General features: G+C 43.7%; 1 protein-coding gene across 1 annotated transcript in view; it reads left to right on the top strand.

Moving 5' to 3' along the window:
- PTPN13 (protein tyrosine phosphatase non-receptor type 13) overlaps positions 1-23,968 on the top strand; it is a 659,094-nt gene that overhangs the window by 119,534 nt on the left and 515,592 nt on the right.

Here is a 23,968-nt window from a genome sequence, read left to right as displayed (position 1 = left end):
TCAGTCAGGACCTGTTTCATCCCCTGTCTCTGCCATTTGTAGCGGGGGAAGTTTGAAGTGAAGGCAGCACTGCTTTTATTTGCGACTGGTGTGATTGTCCCCCTGTCCCGTCCCCCCCCCCCCAGCTTGATGTTGGATTGACTAGGGTCACACACCCTGGCTTCCTTTCAGACTGCCCAACGTGTGCCCTTAAGCTGGCTGGCATGTTTCCTGTTGTATGAGGATTAGAGCTTCCTCCTTCTGTGTGTGTATGTGTGTGTGTGTGTGTGTGTGTATGTGTGGTGGTGGTGGGGGATGGGGGGGGGGGGGGTTGTGAGTGCTAGGCTCCCAAGCCGCCTCGTTTGAAAACCTAGCACGAGTTAACAGGTAGCAGCTAGCTTGCGCCAATGACCAGTGTAATCCAGAAACATTTGTAAATGCCGCTGTTGCAGATTGGTTTGTATCTTTTATATTGGGTATTATGTATTAGGAAAGGACTAAGAACATAACAATAGCTTCGCCTTACGAAACAGTAGTTTTGGTTGAATTTTATAAATATACTATTGAGTTGGCACCGAGGAAAGAAATGCAGAAAAAGAGGACCGTATGGCCCATCTCGTCATATATTTTTGTGGTTAAGGATCCTTTGTATTTATTCCTTGCTTTCTTTAATTCTGTTATTGTTTTAGTCTCCTCCATCTCCACTGGGTGGCTGGCTATGCATCCACCAGCAACTCTACGAAAAATATTTACTGATGTTATTCCTGACAAAGTACGGATTAGAGAGAGACACTTGTAGTAAGCATTTCACATTCTAACATTTTTCATTCTATAGAACAAACAAAACAGACTCTAAATTAAGAATAGGATTGGATTTAAGTAATGGAGTATAATAGGTGAGCTGTTAGTCTGGGAAAGGAAGGTTTTATGTAGTGCCTAATATCCAGTCATAATTTCAAAACCCCTTTACGAACCAACTCAGAAGTGGGAAGCAAAGAAGGAAGAAGACATTATTCACAAAGGATTTTTCTGCATTCTCTGCCTATGGGAAAAAATCTTAAACATAGAAACATGTTGGAAGAAAAAGACCCATCCAGTTTTTCCCATCTGTCCAATTAATTTAGCATTTTCATCACTTTCTTAGAGATCTCCTGTATTTATCTTACTTACTTACTTACTTATTTATTTATTTAATATATATTTCTATACCAGACTTCACAAATAGAATTCACATCAGGCCGGTTTACATGGAACTTAGGGGATAAACAAGTGTAACCAAGAACAAGAAGGCTGAATCAAGCAAAGTTACATAAAACAGGGGCATTGAACTTGGGGGCTAGAGTAGCTAGGAAGAAAGGTAGAGCGGAAATAAGCAACAGATAAATAATATATAACTGGTTATGAGATTGGTAGTTATCTCATTCCTTAGGCTGAGTTCGAATTGGCATTTTGACTAGGGGAAGGCTTGGAGGAAAAGCCACGTCTTCAGTTGTTTTCGAAAGGTATGAAGGCAAGGTTCCAGTCTTATGCTTTCTTGAACTCAGATACTGTTTTTTCTCCACCACTTCCACTGGGAGGCTGTTCCACACAACCACTACCCTCTCTGCAAAGAAAAATCTCCTGAGATTACTCCTGAGTCTACCCACTTTCAACCTTATCCCATGACCCCTTGTTCTAGAGCCTCCTTTCCATTGAAAGAGGCTCATCTTCTGTGCATGGAAACCTTTGAGATATTTGAATGTTTCTATTATTTCTCCCCTATCTCTTCTTTCCTCTAGGGTATTCAAGTTTAGATCTTATAAGTCTACCTCCATATGCTTTAGAGCAAAGACCACTGACCATTTTAGTAGCCACGCTCTGGACCGACTCCATCCTGTTTATATCTTTTTGAAGGTGTGGTCTCCAGAATTGTACACAGTATTCCAAGTGAGATCTCACCAGGGACCTATACAGGGGCAATATCACCTCCCTTTTTCTGCTGACAGTTCCTCTCCCTATGCAGCCAAGCATCTTTCTGGCTTTTACCGTCACTTTATCCACCTGTTTGACCACCTTAAGATCATCAGATACAATTACCCTCAGATCCCGCTCTTTGTGCTTAGAAGAATTTTAACCTCCAATACTGTACCTTTTCCTTGGGTTTTTGCATCCTAAATGCATTACTCTGCATTTTTTAGCATTAAATCTTAGGTTCCAGTCCTTAGACCATTCCTCAAGCTTTACTAGATCCTATCGGCAAAAAAGACAAATATTCCCGACAACCCTTCCATTATGTCGCTCACAAAAATGTTGAAAAGAACCAATCCAAGGACCAATCCCTGAGACACTTCGCTAATAAGAACCCCCTCCTCAGAGAAAACTCCATTTACCACTACTCTTTTGTTGCCTCCCACTCGGCCAGTTTCTAACCCAGTCAGTCGCTGAGTGAATCTTCAAAATATTTACACATGTAAAGTTAGCATATACGCGCATAAGTAACTTTGTACTCACATACATGCTATTTTATAAACATTAAAGGTTTGCATGTATTTTTGGTCACTTTTACACATTTACCCATGAAAACAGGGACGCTCTTATAAAGAATATTGTTTATACATGCAATGGCTTAAACAATTTTTGATTAAAAAAAAAAAAAAAGCAAAATATGAGAGACCGATAATTAAATGTAATTGTGGTTTTATTGTTCCATAAAAAAAGAGAGAATTTTGAACATTGTTTAGCAAATTTACTCTGCCTTGGTAGATGAAGATTTCTAAATAATATTTGTTGTCAGTGGGTATAAATAGTGGTTTTATATATTAAAGAAGTTAAATTACATTAAAAAAACATTAAGACAAACTCTAAAATCAGCTCCATATAAAAATGCTGCTAAATCAGATCTGTGCTAATAATTGTGACAGCTCACCCACTTGTTAAAATAAAAAAAAATCTTTAAATATTTTCCAAAGGCTTTTATGCAGTTCTCAGATTGCATATCAAATCATATCAGTGCTTAGCTGCCATAGGCCTGTTAAAATAAAAAACCTTAACATTTAATCCTAAAGATTTTTTTGCAGCCCTCAGATCGAATATCCTCAGCTAATGAATTCCAAAATATTGGTCCTGCAACTGCACAATTCAGAGGAGGAGGTTGGGGACCCTGCCAATTCTTCCTGCTTCTGTCACAGCCACATGCGATTTAAAAAAAAAAAAAAAAAATGTAAACCTTGCTCTGCCGGCCAGTTTGGCTGCAAGCAGAGAAGTGTTCAGCAGGGTGGAAACATTGCTGTGGGTCAGATGTGGCACGAGGCCATAAGTTGGGAGACCCTTGTCTCTCACTGATGCCTCAAACTTGATGTCATTGCTTTTGTTGGCTTTCCAAAACGTCACAGCCATGACGCCTTTGTTTGAATATCACCTCTTCTATGAAGGATTTGGGGGTCTCATTTCCTCCTCAAGCTCCAGTTCTGCAGGATCTCTGTCTCAAGGCAGTACCTCGACCAGGACCAGAATCTGCAATGAAACTGAGGCTTCTCATATAGCAAGGCAGAGTGCAATCACACAGGACTCTTATCTGTATTTCATTTTATTACTTGTTTGGAAAATATCTGCTTCTGTTTTAGGCCACTGACTAAAAGAATACTGGCAGATTTTTAAATTACTAACAAAGCTAACAATAGAGGAACAGTCTGGTTATTACACCTACACTCAGACCACAAGATCACCCATCTTGCTCACTTCCTCTTTTCTCTAATTCTTTATAAAACTGCACCCTACTCACAGACTGCTTTTGAACTATAAAAAAAAAAAAAAAAGGTTTGTCCTAGGCACAGATCTAGAAACAAGAGGGCAGAAAAAGACCATACGGCCCATTAACTCTGCCCATCCACATAACATTGTGTGCCAAGTTTCGATCTTGGGGTCCCTTAATATACCAGAGTTAAAATTATAAGCTAGAAACTAGGAATTTGCAGGATAATGAAAATGCTGATGAATTTTAATTGTAGTCAGATACAAAAAGGAATTGAATTAGCAGAAATTTGAAACTTGTGAGCTGTAGCAACAATCTTAAAGGCTTCAGCCGTGCGCCTACTGACCATTTATGCATCTTTCATATGCATACATGTTTTGGTACATTCTTAATTCAGATATCTTAAAAATAATTTTTACAATCTGTCTAAAGTGAAAGTCTATCTTCCATCCATTCATCTCATGCTTGGATCAGAAAAAGTCGGGCATTCTGACTGCAAATGTTTAAGGACGTTCTGTAGGCGACTCAGCTGTAGCCAGGGAAATGGAGCTCATCTAGTAGATGGCTGCTTTCTTTTATGAGTGTCAAATACAAAAAGTTAGATGAGCTTATGCTTAGTTTTAACCAAATCCATTCAAAGCAAAGTCTTTGACCAGAAGCCTTCACCATCTCATTTATGAGCACCGCAAAATTGTGCTTCTTCAGTTTGCTGAACACTGTTCTCATGTCTCTTAAGCTGGTACTGATTTTTATTAGCATAACACTAGATTTTTGTCCCCTTTTAAATTAGACCTCTCTTTTTCAAATAGAACAGGCAAAAGTACAGTGAATGTATTAATTTGTATGTTACAGTTTGATCTCCTTTAGTTCTTAATTTCTCCCTATTATCTACTCTCTTCCTAACATCAAATATTTTGTGTCTCATATATATATCTTATCTATCTCTATCTATATAAAGGCTTGTGTCATCAGTTGGTCATGTTAATCACACGGTATGCAAAGCCCTGACTCTCCTGCTCTCACACACAGGAACAGACAGGCATAGACGCAGGCACATAGGCGCACAGAAGCTTATGCAAGTGTGCGTACAAGCTTGTGCCAGTGCACAAGCATGCAGAAGCGCGTAGAAGCTCACAAAAGCGTGCAAGACTTCCATATGCACACACTGGCTTGCATGCGCATACAGGCGCACACATGCATACATGCACACACACACACACACAGGCAGACACAGACATATCCACACACACTCCCCCCATACACAAACACAGGCAGAGGCCCACTTCTAAACCAGACTACCCGGGCAACACCTGGCACTTTTCACTAGTGTGTGTATATATATATATATATATATATATATATATATATATATATATATATATAGGTGCAGATATTCAAAACCCTACGCGCGCCAGGTCTATTTTAGAAAGGCCTGGCGACGCGTGCGTGTCCCGGGGCTTCGAAAAAGGGGCGGGGCGGTCTGGGGGCAGGGCAGGGTCAGACAGGCACAACATGTAGGACAAAGGTCCGGGGGGGTTTAGGTTAGGGCTGGGGGGGGGGGGGGGGGGTTAGGGGAAGGGAGGTTAGGTTAGGGGGTTGGGAAGTTCCCTCCCAGGCCGCCTAGTTTGGTCTTGCAGGTGATTCTGCCCCCATTCCACGAGATGCAGAGAACTCTTTTGCCCACTCTAGCTGAGGGAATCCAGTATTCTCCAGAGCTGGGAGGTGACCCCTGGCTAAGGGTGGTGGGGGTTCCATGTATTTTTCCTATGTTGTGGAACTTGACTAGCAATGGAAAGTTACTCGTGTAAATTGAAAAAGGACACACATGAAAATCAGCAAGGATACACACATGTGCTCCATTTCTCAAACACACACTATCTTCTTGTCTTTCTCTCTTTCTGATGTACTCACAAACAGACATCCTCTATTTCACATACACATTCAAACACAAGCAGCAGCATCTCTCCCCAACACTCACACAAATAAATTCAAGTTCCCAGATACACAGAAAGCCTCAGTTTCACTCATCGCCACAACCACACGTACAGCCTTTCTCTCTCATGCAAACACACAAAGCCTCCCGATCACGTAAAGAACCACCCACAACTCTTGCTTCTGTCACGTATCCTCAGATAATTAACCTCTTTCTCTTAAGTGCATGCACACACACAACCCTTTCAATCCCATTCATGTCTCAAACACATTTTGGAAATGTACACTCTCTGGAAACAATGCCTTTGGAAAATGTTTGTGCTGCCTAGAGTATACGTTTCCAATCCTGTTGTTGTTTCTTTTTTTTTCAGAAAGTGATACAGAACTCTTAAGGGCATGATCCATGAAAGTCTTTTTCCATAGGTGCAGAATGGAGCACAAGGCTTAGGGCCGGATTTTAAGAGGTACGCGTGGGCGCAGATTTGTGCGCACAAATCTACGCCCGATTTTATAACATGCACGTGCAGCTGCGCGCATGTTATAAAATCCGGGGTCAGCGTGCGCAAGGGGGTACACACTTGTGCATGTTGCGCGCGCCGAGCCCTAGGGGAGCCCTGATGGCTTTCCCCATTCCCTCCGAAGCCGCCCCCTTCCTTCCCTTCCCTTACCTAACTCACCCCCCCCCCCAACCTTTGTTAAATAGGTTGCGCCTGCCTCCGGGCAGGCATAGGTTGCTCGTGTGATCCCTTGGCATGGCCGCTGTGCCGGAGGCCTTGGTCCCGCCACCGCCCTGTCCCCGGACCGCCCCGCCCCTTTTTTCAAGCCCCTGGACATACCGCGTCCCAGGGTCTTGTGCGTGTTGCCGGGCCTATGCAAAATAGGCTCGGCGCACGCAGGAGCAGGTATTTTCGGTTACGTGCGAAATATACGCGCGTAACCCTTTTAACATCCGCCCCTTAGTGAATCGGGCCTTATAACAGTATGTTTACTTACTCCATTTTGGCTGGTCTGTTCTGCTTGCACTGCAGCCTCACTCTTCTACTGTCTGGTACACAAGCTCCTTTGTAGTGAAATGAATCATTTTAAAAATAAGCAGATTATGTAGGAGCACCAAAAATTTTTGAAGTTGAATCCAATAGATGATTTTTTGCAAAGTTACTGGGTCATTTTTCAAATTGCGTTAGGGCGTTATCATGAGCGTTAAGGCCCTGACGCCCATAATGGCGCCATAATGCATGCATAATGTTTCTCATCGCGCGATGCATATACAAATTTTGTCAAAGGGGAAGAGTTTGGGTGGGGTTTATGAAAATGAGGGGGGTTTAACATTGCGCATGTTATCGCCAGAAATAACTATACCTTTTTTTTCTGGCGTTAAGCTATGTGATATGCCCAAAATGGGATTTGTGATATTTATCACAAATCCTGTTTCGGGGAGAGGGAGTGGAGTGGAAGAGAGAGAGAGAGAGCACCTCTGGAGTGACACACATTAGTCATCTATTTATTCCACTGTAGGAGGGTCAACTAGTAACTTGAGGTGAGGCTTTGTTGGTGGTCTAAGGTTGGGGGGGGGGGGGGGGGCAGTGTTACATGCACAGTCACATGTACGAACAGCATAGTACACATCAGTAAACATTTGATGTGATTTGAAATGAGGAAAGGTACACACAGATGAGATTTCTACAATGTACTCTCGCCCTAGCTTGATGGACTCCTTACCTAAGTGCTATCAAGCTAGGGTGAGAGTACATTGTAGAAATCTCATCTTTGTGTACCTTTCCTTATTCCAAATCACATCAAATGTTCACTGATGTGTACTGTGTTGTTTGAACATCTAGGCCTTAAGAGAGAGTTAAAAGTTATTAAATAAAATGAATGCCATTAGTTCTGAATTTTACAGTTAAACTGAAATTTTTATTATTCAGCTGTTTATTTCTTTGTTAAATAATGAACCACAAATATTTACTCCTTGAAAAAGTGGATTTTTAATAAAAAAAATTATTATTTGTAAGTATGATCATTTGAAAATTGCAACAGTATTGTTGACCCTTCAAGATTAAAATCTTTGCAAGAATTCAGTTGATTTCCATCTGAATACATTTAGGGGATAATTTTCAATGTTATTTAAGCACTTAAAACTGGCTTTTTTATGCATAAATAGCTATACTAAAATACTCCAGGGCTCTGTGCTCGTAAAAGTACTTTTATTCAAACTACACAGATGTTCCTGGAGGTGGAGTTGGAACTTAACAGGCAAACTTTTGGATTTTTTTTAATAATATCTTTATTTAGCCATATAGAATATCCAAATAAACAATGAACATTAAACATATTATCCCAAAATCATTCCTCCACTCCCCCATCCTTCCCTCCCATCCCCAACCATAGTCCTCATCCAACAAAACCGCCAGGAAGCTAAACTTCAGCTTGCCATGCAGTCTATCCATCCTGATCTTGAATCACCTGTAGTTGCAGTTCTCTTGGAAGTGACCTCATATTTTGGATTTTTAAAAGTATCTGCATAAGTTACTGCCTCTGAAGAACACTCCAGAGTTGACCCAAAAATTCCAGTTTTAGAGATCCAATTCTAGGTCTCCACAAGAGCACCCAGAAACTCTTGGTCCTAGAAATCCTCTCCTTAGTCTAATTGTCTCTTTCCTCCATGTAGGCTGAGCATATGGTGGTTATTGGGGCAGTGGCTGAGGCAGAAGCCATGACGTAGTTCTCAGCTTGCTGCTTCTGCTAATTCTTTACCTTCTGCCTCTGATTAGTTCTAGCATCAGAATGAACCAATCAACAGCAAGAGGCAAGGAAGTACTTTCTTCGTTTGCATGGACCCAAAAAGAGATTATGTGGCCTAAGGTGCCCCATATCTGCCCTGAAGAGGGGCCAAAAGAGGGAAGAGGGTAGAAAGGAAGGAAAGGATAAAATATAGAGTAACAACAACAAGCTAACACATTATTTTCATGTGAATTTTCAAAGGGGTTTCACATGTAAAAATAGTATCTACCCATGTAAGTAGCATATATGAGCTTATGTGCTATTTTATAACCCTTGAGAGTGCACACACATTTTTGGTTTTGCATGTATATTTTTTCATTGATAAATAGAGCTGAATTAGCCATGATCTGTGGATGATGTCGTCATCTGGTGGCACTGAACGGATCTGCCTCTACAAGCTAGTAGAGCTTTTTGCACTACTGAGCATGTGTGGGAGTTCCCACATGGGTGTTGCCTCAGAGCTTTCTCAGTCCATGTCAAAGCTAGCAGGACTGTAGTCTACTTTTCAGGGAGGAAGGCAGGCATCTCATGGCTAGTTCATTCTGCTATCTATGGAAAACACTGTTTATAGTTAGCAAACTTGCTTTTTTACCTCGATAAGCAATTAGCCATGATCTATCGGAAGTCCAAAGCTGAGGGTTGCAATGGAGCATGTACTGTTAAGCAACACAGACTCCACCAATCCAGCAATCCTGTTCATACCTTTTTACAGCTTCTAATTGAAGCATGCAACTGAAATCAGACTTGTCTGCTGTCTGCAGTTTTTGGGTGAGAGGTCTGGGTGAACTAGTGGGGGCTCAGGATGAAGTGCTAAAGCCAGGGTGGTCAACTCGGTCCTCAAGAGCCACAAATGGGCCTGGTTTTGAGGATATCCACAATGAATATACATGAAATAAATTTGCATACCATGGAGGCAGCGCATGCAAATATAATTCATGCATATTCATTGTGGATATCCTGAAAATCAGGCCTGTGTGGCAGAGACAGGAATCAGATCCCATGTATATTATCCATTTTCATACTTCTGTCTGGCTCTGCTGACACCTCCAAAAGGTTATTCACCTACCAAGATACACAGCTTTTATTTACCTCCCGGAGGTCTCTATCCCAAGTATATTTATTATTTCCTCCTGCCCAGGTAGCTCCAATTATTTTCTGTAGAAGGAAAAATATATTTTTAATTTTTATTTTTTCCTACGAAAATAATGAAAGGCCCATGACACCCTTTTTTTCCTTTTGTCTCCATACGAATAGAATTTTAAAAAGTCTAATTTCAGAGTAATTTTTGCCCATTTTTAAAGAGACAGTATCATGTTAGGTGCCGAACCTATAGCAGTATTGGTCTAAAAAAGATCAACTGGTCATTTGGCACATCTCATGCAGTGGTGATGCTTTCCTTTCCACTTGATCTATCTAAGACAGATATGCATTTGAAGTACATCTCAGTGACTCTAACAGTTCAATTTAATCTTCATTTCTGATACTACTTGAGGAAAGGTTAGACATTAATACACGCTGTAGGCCATTTCAAAGATTTGCCTTCTCACTATGTCCTGTTTGCATAATAGATGAAGTATAATTTTCAGGGCTTGGATATTTACTTTTGCTTTCTATTTTCACATATGCTAAAGTTCTGGAAGTCATTCCATATTCTTCAGATTATTTAGGGTTAGTGAAAACGTAGGCGCAAAGAGGGCAAAATACACAGGATATCCAGGTAGATAAGTTAACTGGATAAACGTTTCTGGCATATTCAGTAGTGCAGCCACACCACTTATCGGCACTTATCCAGATATGTTAGCCAGAGAAGTAACTTCTCCCCATTATGCCCCTGACCCTTCCCCCACTTAGCCAGATAAGTAGATATCCAGCTAGGTGGGGGCTGCTCGGCATATCTGGATATTCAGTCGCCACCATTTAGCTGGATAAATCACCACTTATCTGGCTAAGTGGTGCTGAATATCAGGTTCACTGTATCTAAGTTAAGTATATGCGGTAGTCTGAGAAGAAAGAGATTATGAAAAACAGAAAGCACAGAGGAACCAATAATGATTGTTTACAGCACATAAAGTATAAATGTTTTGCCTTGATGGAAATGCCTTATTCATTATTATCATCATCATCGTCATCCTCCTCGCCATTGTTCATTTATTTAATTCTTTCCCAAAGCAAGTTACATCAGAGCCGCTTCGACCTACCTCTACTGAAAAATCGGCATACAAAAATGTTTTAAAATAAATAGATAAATATATAGTACAGTATGAGATAGCCTAAATAGGGAATGCATCAAGTAAGATATGTAAAATAAATGCATGTAGATGTATGGCAAACGATTGCAGTGCAATTAGGGCAGCTATCACTTGCGGAGGGTTACTGAACTTCGGGGATATACATCTAGGGAGCTGCGGATTTTAGTAATGTAAATCTATAAAAAAACATTGTTCTGTTCCCACATTTTAGCATGTTTGTAGTTCAGAGAGTAGCGATTTTCAGAGATGCATATCTTACGATGCATCTTGAGTTGGGAAGGCAGTTTCAAAAAGCCACATTTTCAGTAGTGTTCTGCATGCTCGTGTGTTCATTGCCAGTTTAATGTTGAGAGGCAGAAAGTTCTACAGTTTTGGAACTGCACCTGAGAAGGTGAAGTGCTTGCTGATCCTTTATTGGTGGCACTATTAGATTTGCTTATGGTAAATATCTCCGAGAGCAGGCAGGGTGAGTGGTAGAAGTTCAGGAGTTATTTAGGTAGAATAGGAGTGGGGCACAGCCATTTAGGGCTAGAATAAAAAAAGTAATCAATTGTTAGCCAGTATTGGGCTTTTAAGATGGATGTGATCCTCTACGACATTTTAGCATTCGACAGCTTTTGAGCTTTAGTGTTCTGTATGAGTTGGAGATGCTTAGCAAGTCTTTTTTGGGATCTCAGTGTAGAATGAGTTGCAGTAGTCAAGGCAGGAGATCATACTGGCCTGCATGACTATGGCCTGCGTGAAAGGCATTTTCGTCTAAGAAAGGCGGAGATGATATATTTGGAAGAATGCAACTTCACCTAAAATCTGGACCTGAGACCCAAAGGTGAGCTTAGAATCCATCATGAATACCAGGCTGTAAACTTGGTGGCTATAAAAAATAGATGTCCCTTCAAGATTCACCTGAGACCACGAGAGGATTGGGTATTTTTCCCACCCAAAGTAATTCTGTATTTTTGTGGGTTAAACTTTATTTTATTATGGCCTAGCCAGCTAGAAATCTTTGCCAGGTATTCATTTAGATTTTCTAGTGCTCTGATGGGGGTCTGAACCAAGTGGGACCAGGAGCTGAATGCCATTCACATATGCATAGAACGTGATATGACATTCTGTAATGAGATTGCCTAGGAGGGACATGTACTATAGAAGTTGAACAACATGGGTGATAAAATATATCACTATGGTACTCTGCAGGAGAGAGAGAGAGGGTATCTGAAGAGACCCCTCCCACCGTGATAGTCTGAGAGCGATTGCGGAGGAAGAATTTAAACCAGCCCGGTACTAGGTCCACTGGATGCAAAGAGGATATCTTTCAAACAACTGCGTACTGTGACATATACGTACGCATGCAGCTGTGCGTAGATCTACTATAGTATTTTATAATCCACGCGTATCATAAAATGCATGCATCTCTACCCCACAACATATACGCATATGTATGCTTACGTGTAAATATATGCAGTGCATTGAAGGCGACCACAAGTACTTTTCCAATCTATGTTAAAATTATACATGTACATTTTGTGCTAAAAATTAAAGTAGGACTCTAAAATCTGATTTATACTCGTACGTCAGTATATTTTTAAAACATTCACACATAATTGATATTACCAGTTTACCAATTACTCCACCAGTTTGCACACTTCTTCTCCAGATCATTAAGACCCTCCTGCTTCTTCAGCCTGAACTCCCTTCAGTTTACCCACAACTCCCACCCAGCCAGTGCTACACAATAAACACGTTTATTACCACTTACGCAAGATAATTAGCAGCTGTAAAACTATGTAAGTTGCCAAATGTATGCGCGTAAATCTTTTAAAATAGCAACCTTAGCACATAGAGTAACTGTCGGCCCCAGACCAGGAACCTACAAGAGAGGGAGCTATTTTAGATTTCATTCTTAGTGGAACGCAAGATTTGGTGAAAGAAGTAACGGTGGTGGGGCCACTTGGCAACAGTGATCATAACATGATCAAATTTAAACTAATAACTGGAAGGGGGACAATAAGTAAATCTGCAGCTCTAACACTAAATTTTAAAAAGGGAAACTTTGATAAAATGAGGAAAATAGTTAGAAAAAAACTGAAAGGTGCAGCTGCAAAGGTTAAAAGTGTTCAACAGGCTTGGACATTGTTTAAAAATACAATCCTAGAGGCGCAGTCCATATGTATTCCGCGCATTAAGAAAGGTGGAAGGAAGGCAAAACGATTACCGTCATGGTTAAAAGGTGAGGTGAAAGAGGCTATTTTAGCCAAAAAAACATCCTTCAAAAATTGGAAGAAGGATCCATCTGAAGAAAATAGGATAAAACATAAGCATTGTCAAGGTAAGTGTAAAACATTGATAAGACAGGCGAAGAGAGAATTTGAAATGAAGTTGTCCATAGAGGCAAAAACTCATAATAAAAACTTTTTAAAATATATTCAAAGCAAGAAACCTGTGAGGGAGTCGGTTGGACCATTAGATGACAGAGGGGTTAAAGGGGCTCTTAGGGAAGATAAGGCCATTGCAGAAAGACTAAATGAATTCTTTGCCTCCGTGTTTACTAATGAGGATGTTGGGGAGATACCAGTTCCGGAGATGGTTTTCAGGGGTGATGACTCAGACGAACTGAACGAAATCACTGTGAACCTGGAAGATGTAGTAGGCCAGATTGACAAACTAAAGAGTAGCAAATCACCTGGACCGGATAGTATGCATCTTAGGGTTCTGAAGGAACTCAAAAATGAAATTTCTGATCTATTAGTTAAAATTTGTAACCTATCATTAAAATCATCCATTGTACCTGAAGACTGGAGGGTGGCCAATGTAACCCCAATATTTAAAAAAGGCTCCAGGGGCGATCCTGGTAATTATAGACCAGTGAGCCTGACTTCAGTGCCGGGAAAAATAGTGGAAACTATTCTCAAGATCAAAATTGTAGAGCATATAGAAAGACATGATTTAATGGGACACAGTCAACATGGATTTACCCAAGGGAAGTCTTGCCTAACAAATCTGCTTCATTTTTTTGAAGGGGTTAATAAACATGTGGATAAAGGTGAACCGGTAGATGTAGTGTATTTGGATTTTCAGAAGGCGTTTGACAAAGTCCCTCATGAGAGGCTTCTACGAAAACTAAAAAGTCATGGGATAAGAGGCGATGTCCTTTCGTGGATTACAAACTGGTTAAAAGACAGGAAACAGAGAGTAGGATTAAATGGTCAATATTCTCAGTGGAAAAGGGTAAACAGTGGAGTACCTCAGGGATCTGTATTGGGACCGGTGCTTTTCAATATATATATAAATGATCTGGAAAGGAATACGACGAGTGAGGTTATCAAATTTGCTGATGATACAAAATTATTCAGAGTAGTTAAATCACAGGCAGACTGTGATACATTACAGGAGGACCTTGCAAGACTGGAAGATTGGGCATCCAAATGGCAGATGAAATTTAATGTGGACAAGTGCAAGGTGATGCACATAGGGAAAAATAACCCTTGCTGTAGTTACACGATGTTAGGTTCCATGTTAGGAGCTACCACCCAGGAAAAAGGTCTAGGCATCATAGTGGATAATACTTTAAAATCGTCGGCTCAGTGTGTTGCAGCAGTCAAAAAAGCAAATAGAATGTTAGGAATTATTAGGAAGGGAATGGTTAATAGAACGGAAAATGTCATAATGCCTCTGTATCGCTCCATGGTGAGACCGCACCTTGAATACTGTGTACAATTCTGGTTGCCGCATCTCAAAAAAGATATAGTTGCGATGGAGAAGGTACAGAGAAGGGCAACCAAAATGATAAAGGGGATGGAACAACTCCCCTATGAGGAAAGGCTGAAGAGGTTAGGGCTGTTCAGCTTGGAGAAGAGACGGCTGAGGGGGGATATGATAGAGGTCTTTAAGATCATGAGAGGTCTTGAACGAGTAGATTTGACTCGGTTATTTACACTTTCGAATAATAGAAGGACTAGGGGGCATTCCATGAAGTTAGCAAGTAACACATTTAAGACTAATCGGAGAAAATTCTTTTTCACTCAACGCACAATAAAGCTCTGGAATTTGTTGCCAGAGAAGGTAGTTAGTGCAGTTAGGGGCGCATTTTCAGAGCCCTGCTCGCCTAAATCCGCCCGGATTTAGGCGAGCAGGGCCCTGCGCGCCGGTGCGCCTATGTTCAATAGGCCTACCGGGGCGCGCAGACCCCGGGACTCGCGTAAGTCCCGGGGTTTTCCGAGGGGGGCGTGTCGGGGGGCGGGCCCGATCCGTGCGGCGTTTTCGGGGCGGGATGTAGCGTTTCGGGGGCGGGCCCGGGGGCGTGGCCGCGCCCTCCGGACCCGCCCCCAGGTCGCGTCCCAGAGCGCTAGCGGCCCGCTGGCGCGCGGGGATTTACGTCTCCCTCCGGGAGGCGTAAATCCCCCGACAAAAGTAAGGGGGGGTTTAGACAGGGCCGGGCGGGTGGGTAAGGGAGGGGAAGGTGAGGGGAGGGCAAAAGAAAGTTCCCTCCGAGGCCGCTCCGATTTCGGAGCGGCCTCGGAGGGAACGGAGGTAGGCTGCGCGGCTCGGCGCGCGCCGGCTATACGGAATCGATAGCATTGCGCGCGCCGATCCTGGATTTTAGCGGATACGCGCGGCTACGCGCGTATCTACTAAAATCCAGCGTACTTTTGTTGGCGCCTGATGCGCCAACAAAAGTACGCCAAATCGCGCTATTTGAAAATCTACCCCTTAGTGTAGCTGGGTTCAAAAAAGGTTTGGATAAGTTCTTGGAGGAGAAGTCCATTAATGGCTATTAATCAATTATACTTAGGGAATAGCCAGTGCTATTAATTGCATCAGTAGCATGGGATCTTCTTAGTGTTTGGGTAATTGCCAGGTTCTTGTGGCCTGGTTTTTGGCCTCTGTTGTAAACAGGATGCTGGGCTTGATGGACCCTTGGTCTGACCCAGCATGGCAATTTTTTATGTTCTTATTTCTTTTTACGCAAAATATACTGGACATGTATACCTCCAATATTTCTAAAATATGGAATTTGCAAGTACATGCTACTTGTTCACATATATACTAATTTTTACGTGCAAAATGTTTTGAAAATTGACATCAGAGCCTTTAAGTGGGAGATTAGGATGTCATATGCCATAGAGGGTCTGATGAGTGCTAGCAGGACTGCCTGGCCACAATCAATTCACAAGTGTAGTTTTCCAGCCAAGTTTACTAATACTGTCTCGATGCTGAACTAAGGCCTGATACTGACCAGGGATGGGTCTAGGGCATTTGTGGTTGTAAATCTGTGTCATCTATCTATAGTGTGTATCTATCTATAGATAGATAGATATACACTCTGGGGCGGATTTTAAAACGAGCGCGAATAGCCTACTTTTGTTTGCGCTCCAGGCGCAAACAAAAGTACGCTGGATTTTAGTAGATACGCGCGGAGCCGTGCGTATCCGCTAAGGGGCGGATTTTCAGAGCCCTGCTCGCGTAAATCCGCCCAAAACCGGGCGGATTTACGCGAGTAGGGCCCTGCGCGCCGGGAAGCCTATTTTACATAGGCCTCCCGGCGCGCGCAGAGCCCCGGGACTCGCGTAAGTCCCGGGGTTCTCCGAGGGGGGCATGTCGGGGGCGTGTCGGGGGGCGGGCCCGGTCGTCGTGGCGTTTCGGGGGCGTGTCGGCAGCGTTTTGGGGGCGGGTACGGGGGCGTGGCTACGGCCCGGGGGCGTGGCCGCGCCCTCCGTACCCGCCCCCAGGTCGCGGCCTGGCGCGCAGGAGGCCCGCTGGTGCGCGGGGATTTACGCCTCCCTCTGGGAGGCGTAAATCCCCCGACAAAGGTAAGGGGGGGGTTTAGACAGGGCCGGGCGGGTGGGTTAGGTAGGGGAAGGGAGGGGAAGGTGAGGGGAGGGCAAAGGAAAGTTCCCTCCGAGGCCGCTCCGATTTCGGAGCGGCCTTGGAGGGAACGGGGTAGGCTGCGCGGCTCGGCGCGCGCCGGCTATACAAAATTCATAGCCTTGCGCGCGCCGATCCAGGATTTTAGTGGATACGCGCGGCTCCGCGCGTATCTACTAAAATCCAGCATACTTTTGTTTGCGCCTGGAGCGCAAACAAAAGTAGGCTATTCGCGCGCCTTTTAAAATCCGCCCCTAAAATCCTGGATCGGCGCGCGCAAGGCTATCTATTTCGTATAGCCGGCGCGCGCCGAGCCGCGCAGCCTACCCCCGTTCCCTCCAAGGCCGCTTCGAAATCGGAGCGGCCTCGGAGGGAACTTTCCTTTGCCCTCCCCTCACCTTCCCCTCCCTTCCCCTACCTAACCCACCCGCCCGGCCCTGTCTAAACCCCCCCCTTACCTTTGTCGGGGGATTTACGCCTCCCTCTGGGAGGCGTAAATCCCCGCGCGTCAGCGGGCCTCCTGCGCGCCGGGACGCGACCTGGGGGCGGGTCCGGAGGGCGCGGCCACGCCCCCGGGCCGCCCCGGCCCGTAGCCACGCCCCCAGAACGCTCCCGACACGCCCCGAAAACGCCGTGCGGTTCGGGCCCGCCCCGACACGCCCCCCGACACGCCCCCTCCGAAAACCCCGGGACTTACGCGAGTCCCGGGGCTCTGCGCGCGCCGGTAGGCCTATGTAAAATAGGCTTCCCGGCGCGCAGGGCCCTGCTCGCGTAAATCCGCCCGGTTTTGGGCGGATTTACTCGAGCAGGGCTCTGAAAATCCGCCCCTCTGTATCTATGTAATCCTTTCTTGGCGGATGGTGTCTTCACACTTCTCCTTTCTCTTTCCTGTATCTCCAAGGTGTGGGTCCTTTCTGTGGGGATGAAGACTTAACCTTCTTGGCCCAGGCAGTAGTGTTCTCCCATAATTCTTCGGGACAGGTTTTCTTACAAATCAGGCAGGACTCATTGAATGGATGTTCAACTTAAAGTTTACTGTAATTCCTTTAAAAAGAATCAATAAATGCAAAACATAAAGGGATAGATTTTAAAAAAGAACGCACGCGCGCACATGGACGTGCGATTTTATAACATGCGTGCGCCGGTATGCGCATGTTATAAAACCGCGGGCGGCACGCGCAAGGGGGGGCAGATATAGGTAAAATTCGTGCGGCGACGCATCGTCCGGCTTCCCCAGTTCCCTCCCTGTCCGTTCCAATTAAGGAGCGGACTGGGAGGGAACTTCCCTACCCCCTACCCTAACCTCCCTTCCCCGCCCCCTATCCCTACCCCAGGTACCCCTATTTTTTTTTTTTTTACCTTTTGCTCCTACAAAGAAGCTGTAGCAGTGCTGGCACGCGATCCCCCGGCACAGCGGCAAATGGCCGCTGTACCAGGCACCTCTAGGCCCAGCTCGTGTGCACGTAACAGGGGTTACGCGCGGCCGGGCCCCTTTTAAAATGCGTGCAGCGCGCGAAAGGCCCAGCTCCGCGCGTAGCCCCTGTTTTTTGTGCGCACGGGCCATTAAAAATCGGGCCCAAAGTGTCCAGATCTTTCCAGTGCTCCCAGATTTACATGAGCCAGGACCTGAATGCTTTCTGATTCTGTGGAAATGTCCCTCCAGGCAGGGGCTTGGAACCTGCTTATCCTCCACGGTAGGGAAAGATAATTGTCCCATGGGGGTAGGGGTATCCTAACAGTGACCGGATCCCTTTCCCCAGTATCTGAGGTCCACGCTGAATCCTGAACTTCACCTGGCAGTTTCCGGTGTATCGAGGTGGAGACCCTATGGGGTGTCTCCAGATATTTCTGCCTTGATGAGTCCTCTTCAAAAGATAGAAGTTGGCCTCCCAGGAGGAAAGGCCTGTACTGGAAACAATTACCAAAAGTCTCCAGTTCAGGGAAAAGAAGGGGGCAGAAAAATTCTCCTTTTTCCCCAAAGACGGAAGAGTACAAAAGTTGTAAAAACTTGAATCAGGATCTCTTCTCACACTGGGTGCTGCAGCCTCCTGTTATGCTGGTCAAAAATAAGTGCAGTGCCTCCTGACCAACCGGAATAGGGGGACACAGCCTGCCAGGAATGGAACAGGTCAGAAATGTAGAAATCAGAAAAACTGTAAAAAGCTTCTTAAATATCCCTCATCGTTCCAGCCCTATTACGGAAACTGACAAGGCACGTGCCTCTCTGCTCCTATGTCAGACTGGGGGCCTAACTCAGAGAGCACACATGAAACATACCCTTCCCTTCTGAAAACAAACTACATCTGACCTAAACTAGCCGCCCCCCCCCCCCCCCCCCTTTGTTCCTAAGGGATGTTCAGTTCCAGACAAACTCTGGGGGAGATGCTGTAATGAATGCTTTGTCCCTCTGCAGCTGACCACCCAAGGGCTGGGGCTAGGGATATCTGGTGGGTCTATATCTATCTATCTATCTATCTATCTATCTAATTATTATTTATTTGTTTATATGTGGTAAGTTTTCTAGGTAGTGCTAAGGTTTGATTTTTTAGGCTTGGTCTACCTATTGCTTTTTTTGGCTATTTGGTAGCTGTCACTTAGCCGAAGAGGCATTTGTAGTGGGCTAGAGGTGATTAGATAGCCCAGATTTAGCCTATTAACTGCCCAGTAGGGGCAGGGGTCCTCATGGCAGGTGAAGATGAAAGGAGGTGAATTTGTGGCAGGGTGTTAGCTGGATAAATTCCCATGTGCCTTTCTTTACAGCAGTGGTATTCAGTTCTTTCCAGATGAAAGTGATTTTATTGGAGAAAAAGTTTGCTAGGGTGTTGCGGTGATTTTGTAGCACAGGTGGGGGAATGGGGTGGTATGGTTCCCAATAACTTGCTTACTGTTTGAAACAGTTCTCTGTGTGGAGAGCCACTGCTATTAATTGCATCAGTACCATGGGATCTTCTTAGTGTTTGGGTAATTGCCAGGTTCTTGTGGCCTGGTTTGGCCTCTGTTGGAAACAGGATGCTGGGCTTGATGGACCCTTGGTCTGACCCAGCATGGCAATTTCTTATGTTCTTCTGTTCTTATGCTTGAGCCTCTGCTTTTCAGAAGTTGACCACCTTGGCCTTCATAGCACTCTGGTAGCAAGTCTGGTGTGGTCTGCAGATCCCCCTCCCCCCCCCAGACTGCAGTGCAGATTTTCATCATTTTTGTTCTAACCTTCTAGCTGTTTGCTTTAATTTAGGAGCCAGCGGGGGAGAGGTCTTGGGTTCTGGATTAGACAGACTTTCAGTGGGGGCAATACATCTGATGGTTGTGCCCAGGTCTTTGTTCCAGGTGGCTGCTAGTGTTGTGACTGTGGCAGGCTGCGGGGTAGTAGTAGTAGTAGCAGCGGGCTCCTTGAGGTTGTTGGGAAGGGTCTAGAGACTGTTCTACTTTGTCAGTCAGAACAGTTTTAATTCTAGTTTCTCTGACTTTTCAGGGGAGGGGTAGGGGTAGGTAAAATGCCAGCATACGAGGATCTAACTAGGAATGCTGGGTGGTCTGCAGGTTTTCTCTGGATAGTTCTTGCAGGCGATGTTGCAGAAAGAGTACTGAGGTGGAGTGGGTGCTTTGCTGCTTGGAGGGATCCCTCAATGAGCTGAATTAATCCGAGGGCCTCCATGGAGTTTGAGAAGAGGGGGGTGGAGTCCAACGTTGGGTCATCCGCAATGATTTTTAAATCACCTAGTATTCAGGTACTGGGGAAACGAAGGTTCTCTGCTCACTTTTTCGAAGGATTGTAAATTGTGACCATGGGGGAGCTTTCTTGATGGCAAAAAAAGAAATTGTCTTGTGAGACTATGGAAAGGTGGACTGGTAGAACAAAGCAGCTATTGATGTAAAATATGTTTGTTGTGTAAATGAGAGCGTGCTGCAAACGGTGTTGTGCCCTTTCATCGTTTTCAATTTTAGAAAGTCCTAGAGGGAAAACCAAATAATTATCTCAGGAATGTGAGAGAAGAATTGCCGCGGAACTGCAAAAACAGAATAGTTGCAGCCTTGTGCTTGGTAAAGAGGAGAAACGTGTATGACGTTTGTACTCCGTACAGCTCTTGGGAGTTGATTGAACATTCATGAATCCTTAGAAAGCTTGTCAGTGGTTTATGTTGGAATGTTATTGGTTTAATTTAGAATGTAATCCAGAGGAACAGAAAGGTATGAGGGAGGAGACAAAAAAAAGAACTATATTTACAACAGGGAATGTAGCTGAGGAGAAGGTCAAGACAAGAGAGAGGAAGGGAAAATCAGATTTACTGGGATTTGGGCTTCTGGATGGATATATTTTGTTGGCCTGGAATCACTGAAAGGAGTAGACTTTAGCTAAAAATGAAAACAAACAACTCAAAACAAAACCCTGTAACCCCTCAATCGTGAGGGACATATCCTAGAAGAAAGGAGAATGTGCTTTAACCGCTCAATAAAATATGCTAAAGGAGGTGAAAAGGCAACAAGATGGGATGATTGGGGACTCTGTTCTAGCTGCATTATTTAGGAAGTTGGAGGCAGAGTCTTTTCTGAGCCTGCTAGTGGTAAAAGCCAGAATGTCCCTGCAGAATGAGCGTGGAACAGGAAGTGGGTCTAAAAATAAGTGACCGAATAAAGTAGCAGCACTGTGAAGAGTTTCTATAAATCTTCTTTGCTAGGAAAAATAAAATAAATAACTCTTCTTCTGGTCTCATTTGTATTGAAGCCCTGAGGAGATTGTAGTATTTATAGTTTTTATCAACTCCTACTTCGCCATTCCCAGACATTATGAATGTGAAAAAATAGTGCTCGCTGCAGGCATCAGATTGATGACATGTAAAGCTTTAACACAACGAAGAGTTAAAAAGATGTTTTTTAAACAGTGGTTATGGCTATGATCAAAAATGAACACTTTTAATTCCCAAATGCTATGAAAATATAAAAAAAATATATTAAGAGGAAAAGAAACGTGACTCAAGAATAAGAGGAGGAAGCAAGAAAAAAGCAAGTTGCTATGTCAAAGAATTTAGCCAGTAAAAATTCAGAGAGGCTGCTGTGTGAAGGAGTCGGCTTGGTTTCTCTTATATTACAAAAAAGAAAATGACATTGTGATGTTTTTATTAGACTTGAAATATAATTGTCAAAAAAAAGATTTGGCATCTGTCAGGCGTACAAACGTAGCAGGCATGAATGTTATTAAAGATGAGGGAAGGTTACAGCTGATACTGCTGCTACGTTTTATGTCTGAAGGATAATCGCTTGTCATCAGACCCACTATACTAATAGGTAAAACTGATGTGCCAGGTCTTGTGGTGTGAGGTGTAAAATCAAATCTTATGTTTTCTGTCTGAGCAGCAGAAGTAGTATTTCTAGGGATAAGACAGAAAAATGACTCAGTTTGTTGCAAACAAAAGAGGCAAAAACACCACAGCCAAGTAAGACTGAAATACAAGGTTGTAAAGGGGGGGGGAGGGTATTTTTATTAAGGACCAGGGCCGCATTTCACTTGTCTGCTTTGGAGAAGGGGGGGGGGGGTCGGGGCTGTCACCGGGCAGTTCATGTTTTTACTTTTTAACATTTCGGGGGTGTCGGGGTCACCTTGCCTGGCGGCCCCAGCTTGAGACGGGTGTCGGCACCGATCACCACTCATCCTCCCCGTTTGCAGCGATGTTTTGTTTTGGCCATCAGGCCCTTTATGGAGAGAGCGGTCTGGTGAGGTTGGGGACGCTCGCCGCGTTCTGCGGTGCTGTACACTGTTTGGCCACGACGCAAAAGAACACGCCATACAGCCGCGATGCTTTATCAGGGGAGGGGCCCCCACTATTGTGGCGACATCCTCCATGATAGTGAGATTCCCCCCCCCCCGCGATAAAACATTGTGGCTTAGTTAATCTATGGGTAAGTTAACGGGATAGCTGCCTCCACCCAGGAATGTCCCAGCCCCGCCTTATCTGGCTGACTTTTATAGATGGATAGTTGTACATTTTTGTTTATGTTCACGATAAACTAATAAACATATTTGCACATAAAAAAAAAGTTAGCCAACTAAGTGGCTGGGTGGGAAGTGCAGCTGGATATTGAAACGGCACCATTTGTCTTGCTAAATCTGAACTTAGCTGAACAAATGGCTCTGAAAATGGACTTCTTTATTTAAATTTATTTTAAAATCCTTATATTCCCCTGATTCCAAGTATGTTCAAAGCAGTCAGCAAAATACATCCATAACAAAACATAAAACACATGATGTAGACTTTAAGTGACAACAGCGTGAAAATAGTTTAGTAGAATACAAACAGTTATGGAAGGCTTGTTAGAAAAATAAAGCTTTTCTTTTTTACAGTGTTGTAATAAGACTTCCACAATATCTTCTACTTACAGAAACAAGTATATAGATGCATAGGTAAGAGCACTCATGGGACTCTCCAGGTCCAACAGCTCAACTTATCTCAGCCTCTATCCCTAGACTAATGCAGATCCTCAGGAGTGGAGCAATATACAGTATCAGACTAAAAGCTGTCTAAGCCTAGCCTTGCTTAAGCCACTCCTTCATGCAAGGCACTAGAGTCTCTGCCTGGGCAGCTTGAGGCCTGCCAGATCACCTCCCTCCCAGGGGTGACCTATGGGCACCTTTAAAGGGTCACCCAGAACACCATAAGTCACTATCTTCTGAGACTAGCATCCTCTGGGTGGTCCATGAAAGAGAGAGAAAAAATATACAGAATCCCAGACCTACGTACTTGATTTTGGGAGCATAAGACCCTGGTCCCATGAAACAATACCACTTCAGCTAATACCAGATCAGAGTATTTAAACAGAGTTTCAAAGTAAACGTATTACAGTCCATTTCTTTCTAATTGGTCTGCTCCCAACTGCATGGCACTTTTGCCAGTAACAAGTCCCCACCTCTGTGAGTTGTGAACAATGCAGAAAACAACTCCCTCACAGTGCCTTCTATGAATACATTCTTCATTTTAACTTGAAATCCAGCGCTATCGAAATAGAATCTGCTACTGTTGAAAAAAGAAATGGGGTCATTAGTTATAGATATTCCTCACAGATGTTGTGCTTAGAATCTGAGACTTGATCCAACTCATTGGAAGCAAGGTCTAGGTCAGGACTTTCTGAAATAAAAAATAGACTTGTTAGTTACAGGCTATGTAGCAGAATGTCACCTATAAGCAAACTATGTGTACTATCTCCAGGAAACAAAACAAAATAAAATAAAAAAAACAAACCCTGAAAACAAAATACAAACAAAAATCTCAAAAATTGAAAATACAAAAAGAAAATGAACAAATTGGTGTACACATCTCTATTAAACATGACATCTTATGGGTTATTTACCAAGCGTCTCTAATATAATTTTTTTATTTTTAAATAAAGCACCAGTAGTGTATGTGGTGGATGTGAGAAGAGGGAAGTTAAGTGACTTATTCAAGGT

This window comes from Rhinatrema bivittatum, chromosome 1 (genome assembly GCF_901001135.1).
Source record: "Rhinatrema bivittatum chromosome 1, aRhiBiv1.1, whole genome shotgun sequence".
NCBI lineage: Eukaryota > Metazoa > Chordata > Amphibia > Gymnophiona > Rhinatrematidae > Rhinatrema > Rhinatrema bivittatum.
This window is presented reverse-complemented; position numbering and strand designations above follow the sequence as displayed.